The sequence below is a fragment of the Myotis davidii genome, unplaced genomic scaffold (assembly GCF_000327345.1).
Source record: "Myotis davidii unplaced genomic scaffold, ASM32734v1 scaffold1035, whole genome shotgun sequence".
Classification (NCBI taxonomy): Eukaryota; Metazoa; Chordata; class Mammalia; order Chiroptera; family Vespertilionidae; genus Myotis; species Myotis davidii.
Window position 1 is genome coordinate 115285 of NW_006286719.1, and position 10981 is coordinate 126265.

Sequence of the window (10981 nt, forward strand, 5' to 3'; positions counted from 1 at the left end):
TGTTGAAACCTTCCATGGTGTTTGTTTTTGATTGCAGCTATATCACTTTTCATTTCTTCCTGATTCTTGCATAGGTTATTGATTTTCTCATCCATCCGGTGAATGAATTGTACAGCCATTACTCTGAATTCTTTTTCTGTCATGTTGCATGCTTCAATTTCACTAATTTTCTTTCCTGGAAACTCCTCATTTTCTTTCCTCTGGAGATTGTGTCATCTCTCCATTCTGACTATCTCCAGAAGGTTCAAACATCGAGTTGCGTGGGCCTGAGCTGTGTGCATTGGGAGCTTCGCACCACCCTACTGTCACTGAAGAGCTCTGACACTAAGATGTGTGTTTGTCATGGGTTGGTGGGAGCCAGGATCGCTCAGAGTCAGCATTACCAGTGCTCAGTGTGGCCTCATGTGCGCACTTAGAATCAGGGACCCCGCCTGCACCGTGCTGAAACAGAGAACCCCCTGGAGTGTGTTGAAAATCAGAGCCCCCTAGTGTGCGCCAGGAGTCAGAGTTCCCCAAGAATCCAGTATCAGAGTCTCTGTTGCTTCACGTGGCCTCATATTGAGAATCAGGGTCCCTGTGTGCACATGCACCAAGAATTGGAGTCACTGGCTCTTAGTGTGAATGCAGTGGGAATCAGGGATTCCAGGCGCAGGTAGTAAGAAACACAGTCAAGTCACTGGTGCTTAGTGCTGCCTCCTGCCTGGATAATCGGGGTCCGGAGCCTGTGCTGCCGGGAACAAGGTCCCAGTGTTTGCACGTTCCCACGCTAAGATTCCTGTAGCCCGTGCTGCAGGGAACAAGTTCCCAGTGTTCATGCGTTCCCAGGCTAAGATTCCTGTATCCCATGCTGCAGGTAACAAGTTCCCAGTGTTCGCTTGTTCCCAGGCTAAGATTCCTGTAGCAGCATTGAGGCCTGAGCGATGGATGGGTCTATCAGTTACTATGGCACTGCCCAGGAGCCTGTGGGGAGGGGGATGGGCTCTGTTACTCACAGAGATCTGCGCTGGGATGTCGGGATTCTTGGTGTCTGTGAGCCTGTAGCTGTGGTCCCAGGTCTCTGTCCCCAGTGGCTGCAGGGTCCTGGTTTGCTTCTGAGACCAGACTGGGTGGTGCTGAGGCCAGGATCCTAGTCTCAAGCAGCTCTGTTTCTCAAGATGGCGTGGCCTCTGTGCCCACGCTGGGCGCCCAGGAGTGTTGAGCCTGTAGCTGTGGTCCCAGGTCTCTGTCCCCAGTGGCTGCAGGGTCCTGGTTTGCTTCTGAGACCAGACTGGGTGGTGCTGAGGTCATGATGCTAGTCTCAAGCAGCTCTGTTTCTCAAGATGGCGTGGTCTCTGTGCCTGCTCTGGCCGCCCAGGAGTGTCCGCGCTGGGAGCTGGGCTCTGCCATCTAAGACTGCCCAGTTTGGCAGCCCCTTAGAAGATCTGCAGAATCTAACTGTCCCTAGCTCATACACACATACACCACACACGTCCACACACTCCTCTATCGCTCCCTTGCTCTCTCATCCTCTTTTCCCTTTTAATGTTTCTGATATTCGGATTCAGCATTCAGTCAATGGTGTTTTATAGTTTTGTAGGCCAGGCAATAATTCTGACATATTATTATTGTCTGGACCTCAATGAACATTAAGATTTGTACAATGGGTGTCAGTGGGTAGCAATTTTTTTTCATGGAGACTAAAATGAAACACTCTTTTGACCGTTAGGAACCAGACAGTGTGGAATGCACGGAGCGGGGGAAAGGGTGATAGATGTAGTAGATTACAGAAATGAGCATAATCCATCATTCTTCCCTGTATCCATGGTTTTTGCAATAGGACTTTGCAGCTCCTCCATTATTAACTTTTCGCCCCTCTTCCTTTGAATCTAAAGTGGCTTTGTGATTTTCTTCAGTAAGTAGAATGCAATGGAAGTAGTGGTGCACCAAGCCTGAGTATTCAAGGAACTTCTGTTCTTTCCTTTTGGAAGCCTGTCCAGTTCTCAACTAGCTTGGGTTGAGAGACCATGTGGAACAGAGGAACAAGCCATCTAAGTGAGGCCATACTAGACTGGCCAGGCTCCAGCTGACCTCGCAAATGACTGCAGATGCATGAATGGGCCCAGCTGATACCAGAAGAGCCAACTGGCTGAGCCCAGCTCCTGTTGCCTAACTGAAGAATTGTAACCTAAATATAAACCACTAAGTTATATAGTGGTTTATTATTCTGCAACCACCAGATCAACCTGGAACTCTATGCTTCCTACATCTACCTACCCATGTCTTACTACTTTGACCACGAAGATGTGGCTTTAACTAATGTAGACATAGCAAAATTCCCAAAGTTGTAGTTAAGAATAGTCTAGTTCTACACAATTTTAAATCCAGTTAAAAACCAGCACTTTCAATTTTTGTGAATTCCTTTAGTTTTTTGTGTGGATTTTTTAATTTAATTTAATTTTCTAAAAAATATATTTTATTGATTTTTTACAGAGTGGAAGGGAGAGAGATAGAGAGTTAGAAACATCGATGAGAGAGAAACATCGACCAGCTGCCTCCTGCACACCTCCTACTGGGGATGTGCCCGCAACCAAGGTATATGCCCCCAACCAGAACCGAACCTGGGACCCCTCAGTCCGCAGGCCGATGCTCCATCCACTGAGCCAAACCAGTTAGGGCTGTGTGGATTTTTTTAAAAAGAAAATCTGTCTCAATAATGCTCTTGATTGCAACAAGGTTGAAATTCGTAAAACAAACAAACAAACAGACATCAATAACAAGTATATGAAAAGATGCTCAACATCACTAATTATCAGGGAATTTTAAGTCAAAACCACAAACTGATATCAACTCACACCCATTTAGATGGCTGCTATCAAAACCATCTATAGTAATAAAAGCGTAATATGCTAATTAGACCGGATGTCCTTCTGGACATCATTCCAGATGACCTTCCAGATGAAGCTGGTGCTACAAGGGAAGCCTGGGTCCCCGGTGCCAGAGGGAAGCCGGTGCTGGCAGCTGGGGGAAGGAAGGCCTACTCTTGCACAAATTTCGTGCATTGGACCTCTAGTAATATAATAATTATTGGCAAGGATGTAGAATAATTGGAAACCTTATGTACATACTGTTGGTGAAACTGTAAAACTGTACAGCCGTATAGTCTTCACCGAGAGTTGCTGGAGTTTCCTGCTTCAGCAGTGCTTGGTATTCTTCTTCTGTCCCAGCCAGCCACTCATATCCAGCCCCCTCACAGTGCCCTCTGACGTTGCAAGAGCCCCAGCCCACTGTCCCAGTGCTCTCAGCTGACACCTCTGCTGCTGCTTCTCCTCAGCCAGGCGTCCCCCTCGCAGGTGTGCCAGAACTACCACCAGGATCAAGAGGCCTCCAGCAACCACCAGATCAACCCGGAACTCTATGCTCCCTACATCTACCTGCCCATGTCTTACTACTTTGACCGAGAAGATGTGGCTTTTTAAAAAAATTTTTTTATTAAACCTTTATTGTTCAGATTATTACATTTGTTCCTCTTTTTTCCCCCCATAACTCCCCTCTACCCAGTTCACACCCCACCCTCCTCCCTCACTCCCCACCCACTGTCCTCATCCATAGGTGCACGATTTTTGTCCAGTCTCTTCCTGCATCCCCCTCACCCCTTTCTCCACCAAGAATAGTCAGTCCACTCCCTTTCTATGTCCCTGATTCTATTATAATCACCACTTCATTCTGTTCATCAGATTATTCACTTGATTTTCAGATTCACTTGTTGATAGATGTGTATTTGTTGTTCAAAATTTGTATCTCTACCTTTTTCTTCTTCTTCTTCTTCTTCTTAAAGGATACCTTTCAGCATTTCATACAATACTGGTTTGGTGGTGATGAACTCCTTTAGCTTTTCCTTATCGGTGAAGCTCTTTATCTGGCCTTCAATTCTGAATGATAGCTTTGCTGGATAAAGTAATCTTGGTTGTAGGTTCTTGGCATTCATCACTTTGAATATTTCTTACCACTACCTTCTGGCCTGCAAAGTTTCTGTTGAAAAATCAGCTGACATTCATATGGGTACTCCCATGTAGGTAACTGAGTTTCTTTCTCTTGCTGCTTTTAAGATTCTCTCTTTGTCTTTTGCTCTTGGCATTTTTAATGATGATGTGTCTTGGTGTGGTCCTCTTTGGATTCCTTTTGTTTGGGGTTCTCTGTGCTTCCTGGACTTGTAAGTCTATTTCTTTCACCAGGTAGGGGAAATTTTCTGTCATTATTTCTTCAAATAGGTTTTCAATACCTTGTGCTCTCTCATCTTCTGGTACCCCTATAATTTGGATGTTGGTGCGCTTGAAGCTGTCCCAGAGGCTCCTTACAGTACCTTTGTATTTTTGGATTCTTTTTTCATTTTGCTTTTCTAGTTGGGTGTTTTTTGCTTCTTCGTATTTCAAATTGTTGACTTTATTCTTGCAATCCTCTAGTCTGCTGTTGGGAGTTTGTATAATATTCTTTATTTCAGTCAGTGTATGCTTAATTTCTAGTTGGTTCTTTATCACAACATCAAGGGTCTCATTAGATTTCTTGTCGATCTCATTAAGTTTATCAGCAGTTTCTAGAAAATTATTGAAAGACCTTAAAAGTGTGGTTTTGAACTCTATATCCAGTAGTTTGCTCTCCTCCATTTCTGTCATTTGTGTCCTTTTTCTTTGTCTCCACATTTTTTATGCTTCCTTGTGTTGATACAGAGGTTTTCTGTGCTAAGTGGCCACTAGAGCCCAGTGGTTCAACCTCCCCAATTACCTTAGGAGGACACTCTTGGTGCACCCCCTTGTGGTCTTTGTGCACAGTGTTGTTGTAGTTAAGCCTTGATTGTTGTAGTTATCACTGGGAGGAATTGGCCTCCACGCCAATTGGCTGTGAGAATCAGCTGTGTCTGCAGTGGGAGAACTTCTGTGCTGGCGACACCCCTCTGGGGCAAGACTTGCTTCAATGGGGCTTTGATGCTCACTGAGTCTTCCCCCTGAGTGTGTCCTTTATGTTCCCCGGAGCTGAAAACTGGATGGTCCCACTCTGACCTCTGGGCTTCCTGGCTCCTGGATCTCTAGGGAGGTGCTAATCTAGCCTTTGCCTGAGGCTATCCAGCAAAAGCCTCCCTGTAGGGCTTGGGCGGGGCGGGTCCCACGGGATCAACAGGGTGAGGCTAGCAGTTATGGCTGCTCTCAGTCCAGCCCTCAGAGGCTTTGCATCTCAGTGTCCCGGTAATCACAGCAAGCCCCATGGAGAGAAAGCTGCCTTTGAGTTCCGACTGCTGCCAGACAGTCCCGCTTCTACCGTATGAGTCTGGGTCCCTAGAGACTCGCCCCGGAACTGGAGCTCAGAGCCTGAGACTCCCTCCCAATTGAAAACGACAACCACGCCCTCAGCCGCCAACCTGCTCCACATGCACCTCCACACCTTAGTATTTTACTTCCGCACTGCGCCTTCTCTGAGTCTCGGTATGCTTTTCTCTTTCCTTCTAGTTGTAGAATTTCTACTCAGCCAGCCTTCCTGTGGTTCTGGATGATGTCCATTCTTAAAGAACTTGGTCGAATATTTTCTTTACCAATCTCATGAGAAGGGGGAACGTGCTGAAAAACTGATGAAGCCACAGATCCAAAGAGTTGGTGGAATCTTCCTTCAGGATATCATGCAGACTAGGAGAATGGATTAAATGCAATGGAATGTGCATTACACTTGGAAAAAAGTGTGAATTAGTTATTATTGGAATTGCACAAACTGGCCGTCATAAACAACCCCTATTTGTATGACTTCAATGAGAGTTAATGAGGAGGTGAAAACCAAGTTGTGCAAGATGCCTTCTCCCCCGCCCCAATTTGGCACAGCTGAGTATCTCTTTGACAAGCACACCCTGGGAGACAGTGATGAGAGTTAAGCTGTAGGCTGATTTCCCACAGCCACGGGGTGACTGACGTGGTCACCAAAGCAGTATCTGCATGTTGGAGTTACCTTTACATTTTCTATGCGTTGTACCAAATCAACCATTTACATTCTTTCATTTGTACCTTCCCTTCAAATAAGGTAATTTGGTACCCCTCCAAAAAATAAAGTAAAAAAAAAATAGTGCAGCCATTATAGAAAATAGTATGGAGGTTCCTAAAAAATAATAAATAAAATAGAACTAGCAGATGATCCAGCAATTCTTCTTCAGGGTATATATATCCAAAAATTTGAAAACAAGACCTCAAAGAGATATTTTTGCACACCCATGTTCATTGTAGCATTATTCATAATAGCCAAGATGTGGAAGCCATCTAAATGGATACACAGATAAAGAAAATGTGGTGTATATGTATAGTAGAATGTTATTCAGCTTTTAAAAAAATTCATCATATGCTACAACGTGGATGAAACTTGAAGACATTATGCTAAGTGAAATAAGTTAATCACAAAAAGACAAATACTGCATGATCCCACTTATATGAGGTATCTGAAATAGTGAAATTCATGGAAACAGAAAGTAGAATGGTGGTTTCCAAGGGCTCCAGGGAGGGAGAAATGGAGACTTGTTGTACAATGGTAATAAAGTGTCAGTCATGCAAGACAGTACAATATGACTATATTTAATAACACTGTACTGTTAACTTAAAAATTGAGTGGGTAAATTTGTTATTTTTTTTACCATTAAAAACACAAATATCAATGACTTAAAAAAAAGTCATCCAAAATTCTTTGTCTCATTGTTTTATTATGGTCTCTTTGAATCAGGATCCAAAAAAGTTTAACTGATACATAAAAGGATAAATAATTCAGAGGAGGAAGACTCTGAATGTGAAGAATTTTAGTTAGACCTTATCCAATTTGTTTTACTTATATTTTTGTTTTTATGAATATAAAAAGTATTATAAGATAAAAAATATATGCTTAGAAAGTACTAAAAGAGGTCTTAAGGTTAAGAAAACATTGTGTCATTTTATTGGCAACATTTTTCTTACTATTGGTGCATAAAAATACATCTTACAGAGTTTTTGAGGAGATGCTGCATTGCCATAAGGAAAAAAAATATTGTACTAGTCTGATCATTTTCAAGAAAAAAATTACATTTAAAATAACAACAATAAATCACCCCCTCCACCAAAAAGATAAAGTTGTGTGTGTATGTGTTTTGAGTTTTCTTTGCAGACATTAATGATTAAAGCTAACAATGAGCTGAATACTAATTTTCTAGAAACAGTAAAGAATAGGGTGGTCCAATAATGTTGGCAATTCTTATGTTATTACAACACAAGATTAAAACATATTTTTATACAATCAAAGCATCTACTCCCAAAGTGGGTAGTGTTGTCTCTTTATCACTGATCCTTTTTCCTCTCACTTTTTCTTGTCTTATTGTGTTGTCTACTTGCTTAGTACAATGCTGAAAATAGTTGGGGTGTCAGTTGTCATCCCTGTCTTATTTGTTTTAAAACCTTTAAAAGGTTTTAAAATTATGTTTGATGTTCAATATACGGTTTTTGGTAAATATCCCTCTTCAGGTGTATTGACTGGGATGATTTAATCTCTCTGTCATTTCTTTAACAGTGAGAACATTAAAACAATGGCTTCCTAAAGAAAATGAGGGGAAGGTGGAAATGGCCTCTGGCATTGAAGTAGATGAGGAACAACCAGAACCAAGAGATAATGATGATGATGATGATGATGATGATGATGATGATGATGATACGTAAGTAGGTCATATCCAGATGCCCACATGAAAGTAGAAAGTTGAAATGCTGCTGTTGATACATAGAAGATAGCCTCAGAAACCTAGCTAAGACCGGGTTTTGCTATAGTATATATGGGTTTGTGTGTGGGCTCTCCATTTGTTTCCAATGGCATTGTTCTCTATCTCTATATCAAGTTCTGTCTTAATTACTGTGCCTTTATCATACCTTTTGATATCTGGTAGGGCTAGTCTCACCTTGTAGTCTCCACATCTTTTTCTTTAAACTTATCTTAGCTATTCTTGCCCTTTACTCAACATATACATCTTTGCATTCTCTTGTAAAGTGTCATGAAAAACTTTGTTGGGATTCTGATCAGAATGACATTACATTTGTTAATTTATGGGAATTGACATCTTTTCAGTGGTTCTCAACCTATGGGTCACGCCCCCTGAAAATACATCCTGCATATCAGATATTTACATTATGATTCATAACAGTAGCAAAATTAGTTATGAAACAGCAATGAGCCATGATCGGTTTGGCTCAGTGGATAGAGCGTCAGCTTGCAGACTGAAGGGTCCCAGGTTCAATTCTGGTCAAGGGCATGTACCTTGGTTGCGGGCACATCCCCAGTAGGTGGTGTGCAAGAGGCAGCTGATCGATATTTCTCTCTCATCAGTGTTTCTCTCTATCCCTCTCTCTTCCTCTCTGTAAAAAAGCAATAAAATATATTTTTTTAAAAAAGAAATAGCAACGAAAATAATTTTATGGTTGGGGGTCACCACAACATGAGGAACTGTATTAAAAGGTCGCGGCATTAGGAAGGTTGAGAACCACTGTTAGATCTTAGCACATGTGAATAATGTATAGCTCTCCATCTGTTATGTCTTTTTAAAAATATTCTTCAGAATTTTTTTATTTTATTCATGGTACAGGTGTTACTTCATTTTTGTTGTTGTTGCCATTATTAATGAGGTAATTTTTCTCCTATGTTTTCAATTTGGCTATTGCTAGTGTGTACACTACTATTGATGTTGTATGCTGTAACTTTACTGAACTCTCTTATTCTAAAATTTGGAGTTCTTTGAATTTTTAGAATTGTATTATAAGTTACCTTTTAGTTGTTGTTGTTGTGAATCATCACCCAAGGATATTTTTTTCCATTGATTTTTAGAGAGAGTAGAAGGGAGCGGGAGGGAGGGCGGAGAGAAACATCGATGTGAGAGAGACACATCAATGCACCCCAACCAGGGCCAGGGAACCTGCAACCAAGGTACATGCCTTTGACTGGAATAGAACCCAGCACTCTTCAGTCCAAGGGCCGACGCTTTATCCACTGAGCCAAACCGGCTAGGGCATAATTTACTTTTAAAATAGGTAAAATATTCATGTGGTTCCAAATTCAAAAGGTAAATTCTTTTCATAGTCTGCCTGCTTGTCTCTACCTCTGCAACACAATTCCTCTTCCCAGAGTCACTAATCTAATCTTCTGTGCATACTTCTCCTGAGTAATGCTATTAAAATGTAAGCAAATGTGTATTTTATATATGTGTGTGTATTCTTTTTCTGTTTTATATGAACAGTTTCATAGTGTACGTATTATTATGAAACTCCCTCTTTTTTCCTTAACAGTGTATCTTGAAAATATATATTTTAAATTCCCAGAACAACAAAGTATCAGGTCAAGAGTATGTATATTTGAAATTGGATATTGTCAAATTGCCCTCACAGAGGCTACACCGATGAACACTTCCACCAACACATGGAAGTTCCTGTTTCCCCACACGTGTTTTTGCTCTGTGTGTCACCAAAGTTATGGATCATCACACAATTAATAAGTAGCAAAATGACATTCCAGGTTAGTTTTAATTAGCTTTCCTTTTATGAATGAGGTTGTCTTCACATATGCTCCATATCCATCTTTAGTTCTTCCTGTGGACACAATTTATTAAATGGCCTTAACCACTTAAAAATTTTAGGCTATTAACATTGTATTGATTTGTAGAACTTTTTGTATTTTAGAGATATTAGCCTTTTATCTATTAAATGATTAAAAAATATTTCCCCCAATTTTTTGTTTGCCTTTTGATTTTATTTAGTGGCTTGTGCCATGTAGGAATTTTATGATTTAATTCTCTTTTTAGTTAAATATTTTATTCATCTTAAGTTGTACTCATATGATACTGTAAAGTGTGGCTCCAACTTATTTTTTTCCAAATAAGTCCTTACTATTCTAACACCATTTACTGAAAATCTTTATTTTTGCTACCAACTTAAAATGCCACTTTGATGATCTACTACATTTATATATGTATTTGTATCCAATTTCTAGTCTCTGTAGTCTAATTGTTATATTATAAACATATTGTTTATATTATAGATGATAATTCTGGGAGTCTGGTCCCCCTAAACACTTTCATTTTTCAGAATTTTCCTGCCTAGTCTATATAAACTTTAGAACCAACCTGTTTAGAAAATAAAGGAGGGAAGGAAGGGAAGAAGGGAGGGAAGGAGAGAGGGAGGGAGGGAGGGAAGAAGGAATAATTTTCTCAGCCTGAATCCTACTGTAGAATTTTGGAGTCCAGTAGCCTCTTTTTATTTAGCACTATATCTGTTCCTTTTGGTCCAACCTGGCTATATTTCTGCATATATATACATATAATTTTAGAAATCTTGTGGGTCTCTGCAAATCTTACTGGGATTCACTTCATTAGACAAAGGCCAGACCCACAGTCTTTTTGAGATAAGCCATCCTCAATCTTGGGCTTTTGCTTAGACTACTGAATGACAACACCCTTAATCTTTCTAGAAACCCTACCATTTGAGAACAGTTTTAAAGAGAATAATTTTGAGATTTGTCCTTGTTGTTGTATATTTCAATAGCTCATTCTTTTTATTGCTAAACTAGAGGCCTGGTGCACGAATTCGTGCACGGGTGGGGTCCCGAAGGGGGTGGGGGCTACCTACAGGACTACTGAGGGAGTGAGTGGCTGCCGGCGGGCTGGTGGGCTACCAGGACGGGGCTCAGCTGAGTGATGCTCTGCTGTGGGAGCACACTGACCACCAGGATGATTGCAGATAAGTAGGACCAGGTAAAATTTTATAGAATGGGCCTTTTATTACAGATGGTTTGCCATGTATGCATTTTTTCTAAAGAAGTAAAAATTACTTTAAAAAGTGTTTCAGGAAGACTTTGAGAGAAATACAGTATCCCCTTTTTTTCCAAGAAAGTTGTCACTTTTATGCCAGAGTGAGAATTATTTGTATGCTTTGTATGTCAGCACTGGGCCACTGTGACTGGGGGGCACTTAGCTTGAGTT

At 41.0% G+C, this 10981-nt stretch overlaps 1 pseudogene; it reads left to right on the top strand.

The window, feature by feature from the left end:
- LOC107182266 overlaps positions 1 to 5890 on the top strand; it is a 15040-nt pseudogene extending 9150 nt beyond the window's left edge.
- Positions 5891 to 10981: the final 5091 nt, after the last annotated feature.